The sequence below is a fragment of the Corythoichthys intestinalis genome, chromosome 4, assembly GCF_030265065.1.
Source record: "Corythoichthys intestinalis isolate RoL2023-P3 chromosome 4, ASM3026506v1, whole genome shotgun sequence".
NCBI lineage: Eukaryota > Metazoa > Chordata > Actinopteri > Syngnathiformes > Syngnathidae > Corythoichthys > Corythoichthys intestinalis.
Window position 1 is genome coordinate 27,657,458 of NC_080398.1, and position 20,951 is coordinate 27,678,408.

Genomic DNA, 20,951 nt, shown 5'->3' on the forward strand with positions numbered 1-20,951 from the left:
CTATTTCTTGACCATTTAATAATAATAATAATCAAAAAGTTCGTCCTCTGCCCAAGATGCACCCTCCCACCAAGTGTGACAACTGTGTGATTTATAAATATAGCCGTACAGATATATTTTGGTGAATTATAGTTAGATTTTCTTGTTCTCTTTTACTAAAATATGTTATTAGAAACACATAAAATATTGCCATTGATATAAAAATCTATAAAATTTAGTACTTGTTTTGACCTACGGAGGGCGCCAGGTTTTAAGCGCGCAATGGACGCTCAAGTGATGACGTAGATTGTCACTGTAACTCGGTGAATACTACCGAGTTGCTGCAATTCCTTCTACGCGGCGAGACGTCCAACACATGCGCTCATCGGTTAAAAGTGGCGAGTAGGCCTGTCGCGATAACAAATTTTAGTGTGCGATAATTATTCTCATAAATTATTGCGATATGTGATATTATTGCCCCCCCCCCAATTTTTTAAACCAATTTACAATAACACAGTGCGAATACAGTATATATTAATAGATGAAGTACACCCATTTAAACGCGATATTTACTCTTAAATTCAAATCTACTTTTTAAGAAATCACAACTAAAAACAATAGACCATACCTCTTAAGTAAAAAACAACAATATTTATACCGCACAGAAACACAGAATAAATAAAATGTGTTTAAAAAAAAAAAATGCACTTAACAACTTCAGCATTTAGAAAAATTTTTCCCGTCATAGCTTCTGCAATGGTGTTCCATAGGGATGCAATGATACAGTTAAGTCATGGTTCGGTACGAATTTTGATACGAGGGACATGATTTTCGATCCGATTCAATACATTTAATGCTCTGTAAAAAAACAAAAAACAATTGTATTTTTTGTTTTTTTTTTGCTAACGAGCAAAAATTAAATTGCCATCATATAAACATGCATTTTAGTGCATAATATTTATGTGCTTACTTCTTACTGATATGAAAAAAATTTGCATAAAAGTGCTGAGAACAATCTTTACTGTTTGTAAAGTGAGGCAGGGCACACCGTTGATTGCTACAGCTCTCTTAGTAGCTAGGTTTACTACATGAGCAAGACATCCTATTTATGGTCCGAATCCATTTGCGTCACATACTGAATTAACAATACTTGCAACATTATCTATAGGCACTGGTATGGATTGATTTGGCCTTCTTAATCTCATGTGACAAATGACAGTTTAGAATTCATCGATGTAGTATATGGACTACATGTCCCATAATCACTCTGGGCTCACGTAGCCAATGGCATGGGAAGTAGCACATCTAGTTTGCCATTTCATGATATCTAGTGTGTGCGCGCATTAAAAAAGTTAGCAAGCGCCGCTGAAGTCACGTCTGCTCATTACTACACAACACCAGCATATGAGGGCTTTCATATACAGGACGAGTTTGAAGCACAGCGCTCTTACCGGTAATTTCATTCAGCTGTTCTTTGTCAAAGTGAGGTTATTCGTAGCAGCCAAGTCGGTAACAATGTTTTGGCGGACTTAATTGTAAATATCCAGCGTTGTGCCGAAAAATAGCCGCCCCGCGTGAAATGTCACTCCTGACGGGAGCGCCCGCACGTCAACAACACCGGTGTTCTGCCAAAATATCTACATCGGCGAAACGTCCTACATTAGTCGAATTTGAGACCTAAAGTACTACCGTGCGCTCTAAACTTGTTTTGTTTAGATGCATACAGGAATAAGGTACTAAAAAAATGCCTGCAGAAAATACTTAAATGTAGTTATATCAAATAAGGACGGTTTAAACACGCTACGTGACTAATGTGGTCAACTGCTTCAAAGCTAACACAAAAAAACACAATGGTTAAAAGTATGAGAGGGTAATACATGCAAAAAGTTTCTTTGAGGCTGTGAAAAGGTTCTAAATAACTAAATAAAAACAAAAATAGTGAGTAATCGCCGCCTCTAACAGATGTGCGCATGCGTGTGAATGCATGCGCAAGCGCCCTGAGCATTGTGTAGACGTTTCGCCGCGTAGTAAGGAATGGCCGAACACCGGCGCGCCATAGATGGTCCACAGTCACTCCGGAGCACTGACGCGGCCGGTATACGTTGAACAATAGGATATAATGGGAACAATTGGCTCTGGCGCTAGTTTTTGGCGGACCTGGAACGAAGATGCATTTTGCGCAGTTGGTAACGAACTTTTAACAGCACGTCTGCCGCACGCGCACACACACGTGCACGCGAGGCGATAAATCGCGCGGAAAAGTTATCGCCTCCATTTTTATATATCGCGCGATAAATGGAATTATTGCATATTGCGACAGGCTTAGTGGCGAGTACTTACTATTTGTGTTTTTATTGATTCTTTTATTACCTTTTGATTGCCTCAAAATACTTTTTGTATGTGTTTCCCTCTCAGACTTTTAAGCATTGTTTTCTTGTGGTAGCTTTAAAGCATATGGTTGATCTGTTGACCACAGGGTCACGTAGCATATTTAAACCACCCTTATTTGATATGACTACGTTTAAGTATTTTCTTAAGCTATCTTTAATGTTCTCTCTGTTTGCATCTAAACAAAACAAGCTGAAAGTGCCCGGTGGTACTTTAGGTGTCAAATTCGCCTCTTGTAGGATGTTTCGCCAGTGTAGCACATTTGGGAGGAACACCGTTTTTTTTTCTACTCTCGTCTCGTCTCATCCCGTCTTTCCTGTTCATTTTGCTTTTGCTGCTCGTTTTGTGAAATATCGACAGTGCTGTCATCCTTATTAATGTTCCTCTCGGGTTCAAATTGAAAGGGATGAACAGATGACATGTTTATGTCGCTAGTTATACTCTGGAAGCCTGGCAGCGTAACCATGTAACACACACCGACGTCAAAAACAATGTTGATCTACTAGTTAAACTAATTTTACAAATTGTATAAAAACGAAAACATCAAGAGGGCTTTGAATATCAAATTATTTTAACTCATAATAACATTTATCTTAAAAGAACGTGGATCCCTTTAATTGTAGCTGCATGAGTTTGGAGACTTGACTTCTGGCATGCAAGTTTCTTTTCCTACCGAGCAGCGGGCACTGCTGAGCCCCTCCACTGTCACAAAGCATTCACAGGCGGACACACTTTGAGCTTCACCTCATTGAAAGACCAGCCTCTGCCACTGTATTGAATGCTCCACTGTCTGAGATCAATTGTGAAACTTAACGTCTTCTTTCACTCTGTGGGATTTGTGCTTTTTTATGTCACCTCAAGATCAAAAGTCTGGATGATTTCAGACAATAACAATTGAAAATAGTTTGGTTGGATACAACTGAGTGAATGTGTTTTGCTGTAATGCTTTCCAAAATTGCAGAGCAATAACTGTCAAAATCTATCTGAAAAATACTTGGCTGGAGCAATCTACAGACTTCTTCACTGACTGCATTTGACGGCTATATACCGTATTGGCCCGAATATAAGACAGCCCTGATTATAAGACGACCCCCTCTTTTTCTCAAGTTTGAAAAAAGACTTTTTGAACACTAAATTAATTTTTATACAGAAAATAATTACAGTATATCCGAAACAAATGATTACAACAATATATTTGAGAGAAAAAGCATGTTATTTTCCCCTCATTCAAATCTTAATATCTGAACATTTATATATGTAAACTAAAGTGCAATCGCATTCATAAATGAATGGCTTCTGGTTTTAAATGTAAATAAACCAATCTATTGTGATAAAACAACAACATTGCAATAACTGCATTAACCATCAAAGTGAAGTCTAACTGTAACTATAGTCATGAAACAAATCTGAATAAGGAAAAACATTGCAATAAAATAATCCAAACTGGTTAAACTAAAAAGAGTAGCTGAGATCTGTCATGACAGAACGTCGCTTCAATGATATCTGGCGCCATCTAGCGTCGTGAATGGGGAGAGTAGCTGAGCTCTGTCATGGCAGAACATCGCTTCAATGATATCTGGCGCCATCTAGCATCGTAAATGGGTATAATATCTAGACCGCGAATATAAGACGACCCCCTCTTTTTCAGTGTTATTTCAATGCAAAAAACACCGTCTTATATTCGGGCCATCTATTCCATGTGGACGGGGAGAACTGGCAGCTCTTAGACATTTAGCGCCATGAATAGCAAACAAGTTAATGGCATTTCTGTTTATTTGAATTGGATTTCAGAATTAACTACCCATACAAAACGGCATCATACGCCTATTCTCACACTATTCCTAGTTGCCATTTCGTAGAAAAATATGGCAAATTTCCTTTTAGTAAATCATTTAGCGAGCATTAATATTTAATTGCAGAATACTTTATGAAGGTTTAACTTTTTATGTAAACAGCGCGAGTGGGATTAGGGCAAATAGCATTTATCATTGTATTATTAATCAGTGTTATTTTGGATGAGTGGGATTCAACACGCGAGGTGGTATTCAAAGAAAGAGACACCCATAGGAGAACAGGAGGGCAGCTAGATGTGTAATTCCATGTCAACATAATACATTGCCGCTGCCTGGATCAGTGACCCACTTTTTTCTTGTTCTCTCTCTCTTTTTCATTCGCTCTTTTGACTCCCAGCATAATCTGCCAAGCGCACACACACACTGAGCTACAGATGCGAGCACACAAAGGGATGCATTTGGACTCTCCATGCAAGTTCTCAGCATCCAGCACCGCCGGGAAACATACTGAATCATACATACGCTCAACATGGCAGCCATTGGCTGAGAAATTACAAACTTTCTTTTGTTTGTGTACACAGTGGATTGAGAATATTGAAAACAGTGAAGGGTTTCTGACACGTAGCACAATGAAGATTGTCAGTTTGACATTTGACTCCATAAGTGTTTCTTTTAGACATGCTCAAAAATCTTTGCATTCGTCTAGCTGCAAAGAAAAATGGGGCCAACTCTTCTCCACTGCAATTTTTCCTTGCTGTAGGATTACTTATAAGTTTTCCAAGCTTTATCGAGCCAAGGCGCATACTCTACATGACGTCGTGGTACACCACCATACAAAAAAATCAAGTATGTCCTGAAAATTGTCTTAAAGTACTGTAAATTGAACATATTCAGCGTTAAATATGCGTCTATTAAGTGGAAATATCGTTTTGTTGTATGAAGAGCAACAGGTAAATTAACGAGTAAATAGTTCCTGCTACTAGTATATCTTTGTAAAAGGGCTGGCTTATATGTCATATCTTCCGATCTCAATTTTACAATATATATAAAAAAAAAAAAAATTAAAAAAACTAATTGGCTGCCATTCACCCCAATAGCAGGTGACTGCGAGCCGGATCCGGCCTCAGCTCGCTAGATCCGCATAGCCATCACCAGTGTTGTTAATCTTACTTTAAAAAAGTATTTAATTACAGTTACAAATTACTTCTCCCCCAAAAAAAACCAGGTCACACAATGTGAAGTTTAAAGGGTTTTTGGGGCAATTGGCTCTAGCTCAATTCTTTACCTTAAACTTAACTAGACACAGGGGTATTGCGGATATTGCGACAACTAGATAGTAACCTTTGCTATGTGTGGAAGTAACATTTAATGTTGTGAATCAACCGTTAAAGGTGTCAAAATTCCCTTCCCTTCCGTCTACTTTTGACATGTGTAAGTTTTAAAACTATTTAATCATTTAAAGATCGATTTAAGTCAAGATTTTGCCGATTTAGGAGCATTTTAGATAAAAAGTTACTTAGGTTCGCTCGGAAGGTTCTTTACAACAGAGCCTTCCTGAGAAGTCTAGTGCTTTAAGATGGCGGCTGTTTACTAACGCATCTAGTTCTTTATTATACATGTTGCTAATGCAGCCGTGTCTGTGGTTTGCAGTGTTGTTAATAACGGCGTTAGAATATAACGGCGTTATTTTTTTCAGTAATGAGTAATCTAATTAATTACTTTTCTAATCTTTGCAACGCCGTTACCGTTACTGAGGCGGGAAAGGCGTGCGTTACAATGTGTTACTAAGTTGGTTGAATAAAAAAAGTCTGAGAGAGACGGACTCACGGAGACGAGAGAGCAGAGCAGGAGTGGGGAAGACGCCGTTGCAAACGCGATGCTAGGTGGCTCCAATAATACCTGACTGTAGCCATAGCCTACAAACTACGCCCACATGATACGGTAGATATCACATATTATAGAACTAGATGCAAATGACAGACACGGCTGCATTGGCAACATGTTTTGAGGACTACATGCGTTAGTAAACAGCCACCATCTTAAAGCAGTAGACCTCTCAGGAAGGCTCTGATGTAGAGATCCTTCCTAGTGAACCCAAGTAACTTCTTTTTTTTTTTTTTTTTAAATCTAAAATGCTCCAAAATCGGCAAAATTTGGAATTAAATCTATCTTTAAATGATAAAACATTTTTAAAACTTATACATGTTGAAAGTAGACAGAAGGGAACTAATGCAATAACGGGAGCAATTTTAATAACTTTAACAGTTGATTCACAACTTTAAATGACTTCCACACATAGCAAAGATTACTATCAAGTTATTGCAATACCCTTGTGTCTAGGGGGCAGTTTACATGGTGACTCTCTGAGAATACGAACAAATTCAAATTTGAATTTGCATTTGCGTCTCCATTTGAACAATGTCGAAATTCAGCATGAAAACGATGTAGTATTCATGCCAAGCCCTAGGGGGCAGTGCAGATTTACCGGGCGACAAAGAATGATGCACTTTGACCCCACCAAGCTCCCTCAGGCCTCAGCCCGGAAAAAAATATGCCTGCCCATTCGAAGCGACGTCATTTTTCTTTTGTTCAAAAAGGCACAAAAATTGAAACGTTCAACATTTTTAATTTAAAAATATTATTAAAACAGTAAATTAAAGCTGACATTCCGCCATATTTGCTGTTTTTAATGTTTAGTAGCAGCGCTGCGCACGCTCAATGTGACGTGTACGAGTGCTGACGTTAACAGCGCGGTCTCGCGCGGCAGGAGCCTTTGATATGCATGCCGAGGAAGCCTCCCTCAATCCCCCGCAATCGGATTCTTTCACTTTGGAGGCAGGATTCAGAATTTTTCGTTTTCACCTTCCGTCTTCGCCGGCACCATATGCACGCGAGGCGAGTCCGCAACTCAGTCTTTGCGTCGCAGAGTTGCCATGTAAACTGCCCCTAGTTAAGTGGAGGGTAAAGAATTGGGCTAGGGCCAATTGTCCCCAAAACCCTTTAAACTTCACATTGTGTGACCTGTTTTTTTTTTGTTGTTGGTTTTTTTTTGTTTTGAGAAAAAAAAAAAAAACATGAAAATTATCACTAGTTACTTTGCCAAGTAACTAATTACTCTTACATTCAGGTAACGGAGTTACTAACGCAATTACTTTTTAGGAGAAGTAATTTGTAACTATAATTAATTACTTTTTTAAAGTAAAATTAACAACACTGGTCATTTGTATCTAGTTCTGTATATATGTGATATCTACCGAAGCATCATGTGGGCGTAGTTTGTAGGCTATTGGCTACAGTCAGGTATTATTGGAGCCACCTAGCATAGTAGCATCACGTCACCCTCCCTTGCCTCCTCCCCACTTCTGCTCTGCTCTCTCGTCTCCATGAGTCTTCTCAGACTTTTCTCGCGTCAGTCAACCAACATAGTAACGCACGCCTTTCCCGACTCAGTAACGGTGTTGCCAAGATGAGAAAACTTAATTAGATTACTCACTACTGAAGAAAATAACGGCGTTAGTAACGCCGTTATATTCTAACGCCGTTATTAACAACACTGGCCATCACACCCGCTTAACATCAGTGGGCCAGATGCGGCCCGGATCAGCACTATGACAGTCCAAATGATAGGTTACGCACTGTTCCGGGGCGGACTGTGCACACCGGACGTGCTCAAACTCCCGCTTAACGTCAGTTCGCCAGATGTGGCCCGGATCAGCACTATGACAGTTTTCCCTTAATTGTTGCCTTGATTGCACAGATGGGTGAGCCTGGAACCAGGTGCCGTTGATCATCCTTTGTCTCACATCATCGCCAGATCAACAACTCACCTACAGGTATGTGACTTTCAGCAAACAAAGAATCTTGTTATCCTGATACTGAGCTTATTTTTGTGGGCCCCCCCCGCCAGATCCTGTACTGCTTGTCTGGCAAAACGCCTGCCTGCCCGTTCACATGTTCTATCACCAAACTGCCCACCGGATTCTTTGGACACTATCTACCACTCCCTCTCATCATCAATGAATTAGGTCCCCCGTTATTCCAGGACCTTAACAAATACAATATGTTGTTTACAGTCTAAAAATGGGTCCTCTTTAATGTGGACTTGCTTGTTCCAATTAAAATAGTTTGTGAAAAAACAATGTTGTGTTGTTGTTGTATGTTGCATTAATATGTTAGCACAGGGGTGTCCAAACTTTTTGCAATGGGGGCCAGATTTGGTGTGGTAAAAATGTGGGGGGCCGACCTCGGCTGACGTCCTTTACGTAGAACAATATATTTAAGCAAATTATAACAAGCCATTCCATGTGTCACATTTGCCTTATTATTTTTTTTAAATTAATAATTTAAACAATCCCGCAACTAGCCTTTGTGGCGTTCTCTTTCGACACTCGTGCTCTTGTGAAATACTGCTGCTGTAAAATTAAACTAGCTTCAAGTTGCTTCAATTTCTCGCTACGTATCTTACCGGTAATCTTATCGTACATGTCAGCGTGTCTTGTTTGGTAATATCGCCTCACAGTGAACTCTTTAAAAACAGCGACTGTCTCTTTGCAAAAGAGGCAGACACAGTTGTTGTGTATTTTAGTGAAGAAATAGTCCAATTTCCACCTATCATTGAAGCGTCGGCCGTCGCAGTCAACTTTCTTTTTTTTGTTGTTGATTGTCCCCATTTTAGAAAATTGGGAGTAAAGGGTCACACCGCGTAATGTTGCTTGGAGTGCTGCTGCCTTTTAGTGGGTAAATGAGGAGCAGCATTTAGTGTGTAAGCTACTTCATATGCTGGTAGTAGTACTGCTGACCAATTCATTAGGTCTGTGTGCGGGCCAGACGTTATTGATTTTATGACAGAGGCTGGGGGCCAGATGAAATTTGACCAATTTGGCATTTGGCCCCCGGGCCGGACTTTGGGCATGTTTTTGTTAGAATTAATAAATGGAATGAAAAAGAAGTGTTGTCATTATTGCTTTTAATAAACACTTTTAATTAGCAATATAAACACATTAACGTATGATGCATTGAACAAAATGGACCCCAAATTTGTTTTGATACAAATCTGGCTCAGACTGGGTAACATGTGTGCCATATCCGGGCCATACATTAATGTAGTGTCTGCTACTTTGGACCAGTTCTTGCCCAAAACTATTGCTGATCCGGCCATTGTTCAAAAAGACACTGGGTAGGATCCATTTTACCAAGTTGGGCCGGAATTTGCAGTCAGGCCCATGTCCGCTAGAGTTATTTTTTGCTATCTGGGTAGTCAATATGTAAGAATATGTGTATAAATAAACTCTCACCTCAGAAAATTTCACTGGGATTTTCAATGAGTTTGTCACTAGGAGACATTCAATCCATCTGAATTGACAGGCTGGCAGCAATCATTCATCATTCAAAACATGGCAAAGTATGAAAAACAATTGCGGGGTTGATGGGTGAGGCTGGCAGCGAATAATCACTTCCCCGGTTCACCCCCCAGCTGCTGCCCTAGCTAATCCCCAGTTCAAATGAATTGCCCTTGTGACGATATGATAGGATAGCGGTTGTCGGGACAGCGATGCGATATTTGCCTATAACTAAAGTCTGCCATAGTTTGAAGATAATGACAGATAATGATGGTACTATTTTAGCCACTCAAATATAAGTAAAAATGTCCAATCATGTTTTTATCCTTCTGCTTGGAATTTAAATGAGTTTATCAGTAGTAGACATCCAATCCATTTGAAGTGGGGGGGTTATTCAGCGAATGAACAAATGTTAATTCACTGCCACCCCTTCCACTTCAAATGGATTGGACGTCTAGCATAGTCAGTGGCAGCCAATGAATTAATACTCTTTATCATGTCACCTGTCAACAATCAGTGTGAGTATGTGTGGGTGTAACTGACATCACAAAATGGCTACACCCGTAAGCGGTGTTATTTCTGGTGTTCAAACATTATTTTCTCTTTTATCAGAGGTGTAAGAATTTCGCAATTTGCACATTTAACTACTTTTATATGAATATCATATACAGTACTTTCCCTATAACCAATCGATGTGTCGATCCAGCCCTACATTATATGTTGCTGGCCTAAATAGATGAACCAAAATACTTTGAAGTAAAAAAAGCAAATTTTTCCAGATCAATGTACTAAGTGAAATTAACTGCCCCCACCCCCCCAAATTTAGCATTTTGCTTTAAGTGAAAAAGCCCAAATTGAAAAGCTGCCCCACATATAATGTGACATTCATCACTTTAAACAACGTTACAATATGTAAATTCATGGGCTTCTTTCATGTGTAATTGATGTTAAAGGTCCTCCAGCTGCAGCTTGAGGGACGGACCAAAAATATTGCCTGATCCCATCCAAACAGCCAGATTCCCGAGAGTGCTCCATCTGTGTTCAGCTACTATTTTTCACTTGCTACCGCATGGCTCCCCAAGTTTCAGTGCCACTGACGGCAAAAATAATCGCTGTCAGCAAGAGTGTCACGGTATTTGTATTTGTCCCGTATCATCATGGTACGGGTATCACAGCTCGGTGCACAGTCAGATGGTAAAAATGTTCGAGTAAAAAAAAAAAACCCCAAAAAACCATCCATGTCAGGGTTAGTCTTCCTTTACTCCAGGGGGCGGTAGAGGTAATACGCCTAAACCAACAACAAACATTACCGGAAAAAGAAGTCAAACCAAAACAGACGAAGAAAAAGTCATGATTTATCATTACTAGGAAAGTTTTGGCGAATGTACAGAGTGGGATCAAATGGAGTAGGCTATTACTAACACTTTTTGAAATGTACAGTGATCCCTCGCTACTTTGCGCTTCAAACTTCGCACCCTCAGTCTATCGTGGATTTTTTTTTCAATTTAAAAAAATAAAATAAAATAAAAAAAAATACAATATTTTATAGAGATGTCCCGATTTGATCAAGTACAGCCTCTCACCCTCCATTCTGCTGTTTTTCTTACTCACCAGGGCAGTTGCAGTTTGTTTGTTAAAGATGATTGACGGCCGTACAACCTTTGATCTTACCAGAGAAGCTTGGGAGCGCTGCACTTCAAAGGAGCCGACTCGTTTAGCTTGTTCAACACTTGAGTAAATGCTCTCAGCAGCATGAGCGGATTTGAGTGGACTCACGCAATGAAGCATTTAATTAAAAAAAAAAAAAAAAAAGCATTTTGCTTTGTTTAAAGATAATTCAGTGGGGCAGTAACATGTTTAAAACTCATCATCATAATTATTACATTTGAAGTGCTTAAAAACCATTTAACCGCGAAAAAAGGATCACTGTATTTATTTTATATTTTCAAATCAAGAAATGTTTATTTTGTTCTAACCTTAGGCTGAAGTAATTGAAACGCTGAATATTTGTTTTTGCATTCATTTTAGTCAAAAAATGGTTTTCAGTTTCGGTACAACATTTTATTTCATTTTAGCCCATATAAAAATTAGGGCTGTCAAAATTATCGCGTTAATGGGCGGTAATTAATTTTTTAAATTAATCACGTTAAAATATTTCACGCAATTAACGCATATGCCCCGCTCAAACAGATTAAAATGACAGCAGTGTCATGTCCACTTGTTACTTGTGTTTTTTGTCTCCCTCTGCTGGCGCTTTGGTGTGACTGATTTTATGCAACATGAGCATTGTGTAATTATTGACATCAACAATGCCGAGCTACAGTTTGTTTTTTGATTGAAACTTTTACAAATTATATTAAAACGAAAACATTAAGACGGCTTTTAATATAAAATTTCTATAACTTGTACTAACATTTATCTTTTAAGAACTACAAGTCTTTCTATTCATGGATCGCTTTAACAGAACGTTAATGTTAATGCCAACTTGTTGATTTATTGTTATCATAAACAAATACAGTACTTATGTACAGTATGTTGAATGTATATATCCGTCTTGTGTCTTATCTTTCCATTCCAACAATAATTTACAGAAAAATATGGCATATTTTATAGATGGTTTGAATTGCGATAAATTACGATTAATTAATTTTTAAGTTGTGATTAACTCAATTAAAAAATTTTATTGTTTGACAGCCATAATAAAAATCTATATTATGTGGGAGTGTATGTTCACTGGTAATAGTTTACAGTTAACTGTGTGTAATCTAACATTGAAAATGGTAGTATCATATTTTTATAAAAAAAACTAACCAAGGTTTGCAGCCAATGAGGGCTGACTTTTAACTCTTACCTCAGTTGATCCCCACAAATAAGGGTGTGTGGTCTATTTTTGCACATAAACTGTGAATAAAAAGTGTTGGAGCAATAAAACCACAAGCTTACAAGTTTGATGTTTTCTATTTATTTTGCACTATAATAAGAGCTGCTTTGACAGCAAGAAACCTTTAAATGCTGTGATAAGAAAAGCCTTTTTGTTTTCTCTGTTGTACCGAACCCGTACCAATCTGTGATCCCTGTACAGAGGTCTGTATCGAACCGTGACTTTTGTGTAACGTTATACCCCTAGCTGCCAGCCTGCTAGCCTACCCAGTAAAATCAATTGGACGTCTACCAATAAGCGCAATTGTTTCCCGTGCGTAGTAATATGTTGCGTTTCTTAGCGATTTTTCCCACACAAGGATCGCAAATGTCAAGATCAAACTCGTCAGTCTACAGGAGAGCAAACAACATCCGGCAGCCAGCGTGCACGTGTCCCTCTTTCAAAAGACATGAGAGGAGATTGAGCACGAAAGCAAGCTTCCGAACGTCACCGTGATGGTATAGCGAGAGGATGTTCCGCTCTACTTGCTTGTGACAAACTCTTTGATGAATAATTAAAGCAAGAGTTTTTGAATTTCTTACCACCAAAATGTCAGCTGTGTTTCTGAATGCATGACATGTCAGAAAATGGCGATGCATTGCCTCGGAGACGCATAATTTATGGAATTATCACTCAGCAAGTTTTAAGGCTTGTTTGGAGAAATCGCATAAAACAAAAGTGACTTTTCCCCTCCCTAGAGCCACATTGGTAAATATCAAATTTGGTTTCAGGTAAGTCTTAGTCCACACGTGTTCAGTCCGCTGCCATACATTTTCCCACATTCAGAATCGCCATCTGACAGTCGGTTTCTACTCTCAGGAACTTCTGTCTTCTTCTGAATAGTTTTTTTTTTTTTTTTAACCTTAAGAGCCACTAAGTCCATCTTTATTAAAAAAGTCAACGCATTGTGTTTTCCGACCATAAGCTCAGTATCCCACGATGCACTGCATGTGAAGAATAGACCAATCCATCATAGGCCAGTATATTTGGAAGTGGGGAGTTTAAATCACCAATTCAGTGGTAGTACAATAAAATTTATATTCTTTGGACAATTATACAATATTTGCCAATTTTACAAATTGTTACATAATTCGATTCAATTCAATTTGATTCAAGGACCTCTGACTGATTTAATACAATATTACAGTATATGCACATTTAACACAAAATAAATTCAATTTCACATAAAGCAATAAAAAAATTTTTGACAATTTTGTTGCTGAAATATTTTAGATATTTGAATCAAGACCATTCTTTTTAACAGAACTGCATTTATAAAATATGTAGATATTAATTGGGTTGATTTTGATCATTTTCAATGCAATTGTGAATAACAAATCAAGATTTCAATCCAGATGGATTCATATTTGGAAGGAGGAAAAAAAAACACAGAGCCCGGTATCATCTCATAGTATTCAGTTTATGCAAGAATTATAAAGTACCTAAGCATCTCCTTGTTTAATTTTCGCTCATATTAACGTAAAATTATTAAAATGGGTGCTAAATTAGCAAAAGGGAATCTTCATCTTTACACTGACACATTTGGGAGTCGCCACTTGGATATTTAGGAAAACGGTTAGAAAATGGTTAAATATTATTATTTTAGATCATTTCCTATGTTCTGGTGGAGCACCATTTTTAAAGCTATGATTTTTTTTTTTTTAAAGACTTCGCAGCATTTATTTCATGATAACAGAACTTTTGAATCAAGAAAAGATGTTTTTGTGCAACGATTAATCGGAAAAAGTCCGTTTCTGCGTTTTTCCTCAAAATCTTGACCTCCATTTTGCTATGCCAGGTCATGTGTTCGCCTGTGTTCACGACTGTACATGCAAATGAACTGTCATACTTAACTGTGAGAGAAGTACGTGTTCTTTTTCAAGGAAAACAATACAAATCTCACAGATTTGAAACTGTTGCTTTGTAAAGCAGCTCATGACATTTTCAAAATGTGCCGAAGAACAAAAGGTTGCACGTCCACAAAGTCCCCACCGTCATCTAGCTATGTTTAATTACCAGTGATGACTTCATCGCCATTTCTCTCTTCAACAATGCCACCATCACTCACTGAATGGATCAACAAACATAATGTCCAAAGTCAGTTAGACCCGTGGGTAGGGATGTGTTACATCACTTATGGGAGCCTTTCAATCAAGTTGTGAAAAGAGCCTGAACAAAATTCACAGCTGTCTTGGCAGGACTGAACCATTAATTTTCACCAGGGGGTGTATGAGATTCTTGAGAACTTGTCATTGCCATGTTCAGGATTGATCCTATCTGTTGGTATTTCAGTGCCATTGACAGTTATAGACGTGATCATTCACTGCAAAACTCTCTTAGTTCAAATGGATTGGACGTCTATGGCAGCCAATGAGTTATATTGGACGAAAATACTTATTAGTTTTTGTCCTATTTTAGTCATTTCAAAATGTGTTTGTCTTCACAGACGAAAACTCAAACTGTTTTTGTCTGTGAAATGTAATAGTTTTCGTCCAAAAATAAATACAAACGTTTCCAAAAATGTTGAATGAACATTGACAGACAAGCACATATTGTAGCGTCAATGCTTTGTGAGGATAATACACACCAGGCAGGTAAACAGTTAATGAATAAATCATACTCTACTGGATGCAATGAATGTATGTAAAAAAAAGTTAACCGAGAGTTTAAGACAATACTTTTTTTGTTTTGTTTAAGATGATACTTACTCTGCTAAAGTTTATGCTGATGCGAACGCTATGCTAACGCTATAAGTTATGTTTAGTGTGTGATATTGACTCATTACAGACCTCTAAAGTGCGTACGACATGAGAAAAAAAGTCTTAAATAGGATTATTATGTGAATTAGAATCATATTTTGAGACGATTCAACTATATACAACAATTTAGCAAAGCGCAGATGATGAGAAATTTGTCTTTTAATCTGCCTGTTAGCCACGCCTATCACTATAGGGCTCTAGCGTCCCCAACAGGTGGATGACGTCAGCGGAGTCACGATTTCATCTGATTTAGTATGCAGCCCATTGAGGGGGATTTTTTCACAACGAGGAAAACACGATGAAGAGAGCCGCAAAATGTCATTGTTTCAGTCTCTCTACTCCAATATCTTTACAGGATATTATTTTTATCCAAGTATTTTCCCCAACAGGTAAATAAATGGCTTGAGAAGGACCAGTCAGCCCATTGAGGGGGAATTATTCAGAATGAGGAAAACGTGACGAAGAGAGTCGCAAAATGTCATTGTTTCAGTCTCTCTACTCCAATATTTTTACAGGATATTATTTTTTTATCCAAGTATTTTTCCCCAATAGCTAAATAAATGTCATGGTCATGACAAATAACAGTCTTGTGCTAAATGGAATATGAAATAGTAAAAATGCATTTATTCAAGGCAAAATTACTCCATAATGGTCAAAATTGTCGACTTCACCTTTACTGTCGCACCTCCCAAACGATATTTTATGCCACCTAAATCGGGCTTATTTCATTTCCCTTCCCCGGCTTCGGAGAATGTAAACAAACCAAGAGGCGTGACAGCTAGCCGACATGCTAAGCCAAACCGAGTGACATTTCAAAGTCTTCGAATCGGAAAAATCACACATAACTAGCCCGGATAATTTCACATGACGACTGGGTTGTTGATTGTCTGTGCCAATCGGCAAACCGCCCGGCGGAAAGCAATTTACAGCTAGTTCCTAGCAACTACGGACAGGGGAGCTCGCCGGGGAAGCAGCTGGACAATGACCGCTGCCAATCAATGACAATTACATGCCAATACATGATCAAACGTAAGTAGTCCTTTATTTAAAGAAAGTTTGTAGTGTTTACTTTGTAATTGCTGTATTTGCGGCTATTCTTAACTCAAAGTTGCAATTTCTGATCGGTCGGAAAATTTGACCGAACACCGGGCACTTGAATGAAGACGGGAATAAGCCGAGTATACGAGTAGTGCTCTCCCGGCGGGGGGATGTGCAACAAGCTGCCGGTCGTCGGCCGAGGGGCCAAGGTGCATGTCACAAAATGCAAGCCACCTACATATTAAAATGATTCCAGTATTATACATAATACAAAACACGATGTTTACTCACTTCCTCGTAAGTCCCATGGTCCCACAGTAGTAGGGCTTGTTTTGGCCAATATCCACCGGTGAATGGGAACCTTTTGAAACCCCAAAAAGGCGCACACACCTCTTCCTCCTACAGCAAGATTTTTCTGCAGCCGTTTGGCTGGTGTGATGCGAAAAATAAATGTATTAATTCGCAAAATCAGCTGAATCCTTAGTCCTTCTCATACAACAGTACGGCTGTATAGTGAAGGGGACTCCTTCCTCCGTACACGTCACAGCGCCCTCTTTCTCAACTCGAGACTGTTGCCGGAAGTCACTCATTTTCATGGCGCGGGATTAGAAAAACTAAATAAATATAGCGATCGCTTCCACACACATCCAAGCGGTCCATTTCATTCAGGAGCATAAAATACCACGTGTATTATGAAATAAACATGCTTTTTCGTGTCAGAGGCACTTTAAAGGCTGAAGCAACATTTGCATATTCCCTCTTGCAGAGATAAGAAAGCAAACTCTCACCACATTTCAAAACGAGCAAGCCTGGAGCGGACACCAGTGAGTGGTCGGTTAGATGGCACAGCACGTCACACTGGTGACACAACTGCTATGATGCAGGTGGATTATGCACGCACAATAAGAACATGTCACACATTGTAAACACATGACGCAAAGTATGGCACATTTTCGTCTCGTTCCCATCTCTTCGAACGAAAACTGGCGTTCATCTCGTTATGTTATCGTCTCCCAAGACACGTTTTTAGCTAGTCATCGTCATGAAAAATGTTCATCAACGAAATCTTTTTTGTTATTGTCATCATTGACGAAAACAACAATGGTATTGATGAAGATGTTTCAACTCACATCTGTCATTCAGTATAGAGGATAAAGAATATATGATGTTGAGTCAGATAAGTTTTTTTTGTTGTCGGTCAAAAGGTGGTTTCAAATTTAATGTTTGCTTTTACCTTTTTTTAAGTCACGTTAAAGTCATTTTTCAAGTCGGACGGAAAGAAAATAAAAGAACATTTCTACAAAGCCTGCACTGTCTATGAATCACGTCTTTTTTGTATTCTTGCATCACAAGTATTGAGGGAGAATGTGTCAATTAAAATTGTGTTTTTGGGTAAAGTATTTTTAAAATGTTGTTTATTACGAAATATTTTGAATACAGGATTTATAATTGAATAGCTACATACCATGCTATACTACTTTTGTATAAAAATATCTTTGTACTTAGTCATTGAATAGCTACCATGCTATACAACTAACGTATTATAAATCTCTCTGTACTTAGTCATCTAAATGCATACTATTTATTAAACTTGAGAACGATAAACCGATACGACCGGATATCCGGTTTTACAGGTGAGAGATACAGATATATCGATAGTAAAGTTACCATTCCACAGTAATTAGCCATTAAATATTCAATGAACTGATAGTAGAGATAGAATTCGGCTATCGCGAGCACAAGAATCGGCTTCTAATGCCTAGTTTAATGCATTGCTTAATATGATAATAATTTAGCTTACTTCATATGCTGCGCTTGTGTCATTTACCACACAGCGCGCTTAGATCGAGACCGCACGCATGATATAATATGGACAAGCACTACTCACAGTCGTGGTTGCCTCAACTTCCCATGCATTTCGGCAGAACCGCTACTAGTCGCCATCATTACCCGACCGTCACAGGCGTGTCATAACAACGCGACAGCTAACGAAAGCACTGTAACGCACGCTCCGTAGCATTTTCTTCACAGCCAAAAACGAAACTAGTCGTGGCAATGAAGCAACATGCTAAAACAATGGACAGTGTGATCACCGACGCCAGCGACGTGCAGCGATTGATTTTCAACACACCCAGGAAAACAAAAGTCGGACTTTGAAGTGATGAAGGCAGCCAGATCTGTTCGCATGGGACAGAGCTTGTGTGAAGTGTGGAGCGGTACAGAGATCGTGAGTTTTTAACCCTGAAAAATAACCCACTACAATGGTGGAAAGGACGGCATATTGTTTCCACGAAACGCAGTCTACTTAAACCTGAACATGTGGATTAGTGGATCTTCCTCAAGAAAAATCTGCCCTTCAAAAAAAAGATATAGACAGTGATGAGGAATAAAAAATGAGGAAGCACAGGCATAAGTGAATGACTTTGCTGTGTATTAGGTTAAAGTAATGATTATTGACCTGTCTGTCTAAAATGCCATGTTTTTATTCCCCCAATTATACCAGTCGTAAAGCTTAATTTATTATTCATTTATGATAACACTAGCAGGTTTAATTCTTTTTTTTTTTCTAGAGCTGCTGCAGATAATTAATATTTTTTGTTTGTAAGATGTTTACGTTGAAATTACTTACGTCTTGTGTTAAAAACACCAGGAAATACAGTAATTGAATTACTGCATTCTACTGTTGTCTGTCACTGGAGTTTTATTTTATTATCAATCCCATCTAACAAAATGACAGTCATATAGTAAGCCTTTTTTTTTTTTTTCTTAAAAAAAATAAAACATAATATTGGTATGAAATTTTGTTGTTTAATTTTGCTACATTAGAAATGTGGTCTTTTTATATGTTTAAAATACTGTACAAACACACACAACAAATATTTACTATCGTATCGTTTTCACTCTATCGAACCGTATCGTTCTTACACTGTATCGAATCCTATCGAATCGCTCGGCCTTAAAAAGGTATCGTTTTTTAATTGAATCGTAACCTGTGTGTCTAGATCAGTGCTTCTCAATTATTTTCTGTTATGCCCCCCCCAAGCAAGACGTAAATGTTTCGCGCCCCCCCAAACTCTCTGCCGCCACTGTAAATAGTATTATTTGTCTATAAAATTACTATTATAAATACGCATCTGCCTAACATTGTGTCCTTTTTTTCTAATAAAGAAAAAAAGTAACGTAGATCAACTTATAATAAAGTATAACTTTATTAACATTGTTTTGTTTGTAACAGAGAAGACTTGACGTGCATCAATTTGCCTGAATTTTAAAAAAAGTCACATTCAAACTGTAAAAATACACTCCAGGTACATTTTTGACCATTTGATACAGAAAAATAAAATGTAATAAAATCAGTAAATGATAACAAATTCAAATTTATTAGAAACCTTCACTCATGAGGACAATATGCCAAAAAATTTGACCGAAAAAACAAAAATGAATAAAGGAAAAAAAGAGTGTCCTTGGACAGAAGGACAGTTTTTATTTTTGCTGCTCACACTCAGTATTACCTCCTTTGCAATGGTGTGGAGTCATTTTGCAATGAGCATGCTAACAATGCTCACTGGTTTACTGATATAACACTGACAAAGCAGGACGATTGTTGGTAATATTCGGGATATTTTTGCTGAAAAACAGTCAAGCGGCTTATCAATGAGATTGGGGTCGAATGTCTTTAAGTGGCGTCTTAATAGATTTGGCTTCTGGCAGTCCGCTATAATTATTTTTAGACACAGTAAACAGTGGTCTTTCCTCATCAGCCACTGTATTAAAAGTCAAAGCTAAAAGGCAAACGGTACGAAAAAAAGCGCATTCTCGGCGGCCGAGGTAGGACCGTAGGTGAGGGCGGTCGTCGTGACGATCCCAAGCCGAAAATGGCACTTCTCGGGCGGCGACGTGAGAACCGGACAAGACAGTGGGTCGCTGCGTGAGTGAGTCCGGTCGGAAAACGGCTTTCAAAAACGGCGGCGGCGCACTGCTCTTCATATCTGTTTTCTGTGTGCTGAGTGCTCTACCTTAGTTAAAAAAATACTGCACGCACTCTGAAAATGAGAGCGCCACTGCCACCCACTGAGTGGATGTGCAAGTACACTTTATTCCAGTACGGCACAAAAAAAAAAAAAAAAGAAAAAAGCATGTTCCCCGAGGACACATGCACCCCCCCGGCATTGCTGCGCGGCGCGCCCCACTATTTGAGAAGTACTGGTCTAGATACATATCGAATCGGCTTCATGCCAGAGTTTCCCAACCCTACTATTTATCTGTACATCTACAAATTTCATTTAATTTGTTTACTTTGACTAGATCAGTGTTTCTCAAAGTGTAGTATCAGTACCACTAGTGGTAGGCGAAAAACTGAGTACAATTTGTTGTACGCATGATCTTCATCATTTTGTTTTGTTTGTTTTAAATCAAACATTTGGGCCTACTACATTACTGTATCATAATGTTATGGTGGTACTCAGAGAGCCAAGTACTTCTTTAGGTGGGACTTGCAAAATGCATAGACTTCACAACCTGTGATAGTGATAGCGATGATGTCTATGGCAAATGTTTATTATAACAATAAAACAGTTAACTGTACTTACAAACCAGTGTTGTGGTTGTCAACAATAACGATAATGAAAATATTTAGTCGACAATTTTTTTTTGTGACCATAACGTGACGATGGCGAGCTAAAAACGTAGCTTGGGAGACTAGAACATAACGAGATGAATGACAGTTTTTGTTTGA

The 20,951-nt window shown here is 38.5% G+C and overlaps 1 protein-coding gene and 1 long non-coding RNA gene across 4 annotated transcripts in view; one reads left to right on the forward strand and one right to left on the reverse strand.

The window, feature by feature from the left end:
* ephb6 (eph receptor B6) overlaps positions 1-20,951 on the reverse strand; it is a 118,722-nt gene that overhangs the window by 21,603 nt on the left and 76,168 nt on the right. The gene's annotated exons all lie outside the window — the stretch shown is intronic.
* LOC130914446 (uncharacterized) lies at positions 1,125-8,204 on the forward strand. The gene is made up of 3 exons (XR_009062922.1): positions 1,125-1,432; positions 7,918-7,993; positions 8,068-8,204. It is a non-coding gene; the product is annotated as an uncharacterized LOC130914446 (long non-coding RNA).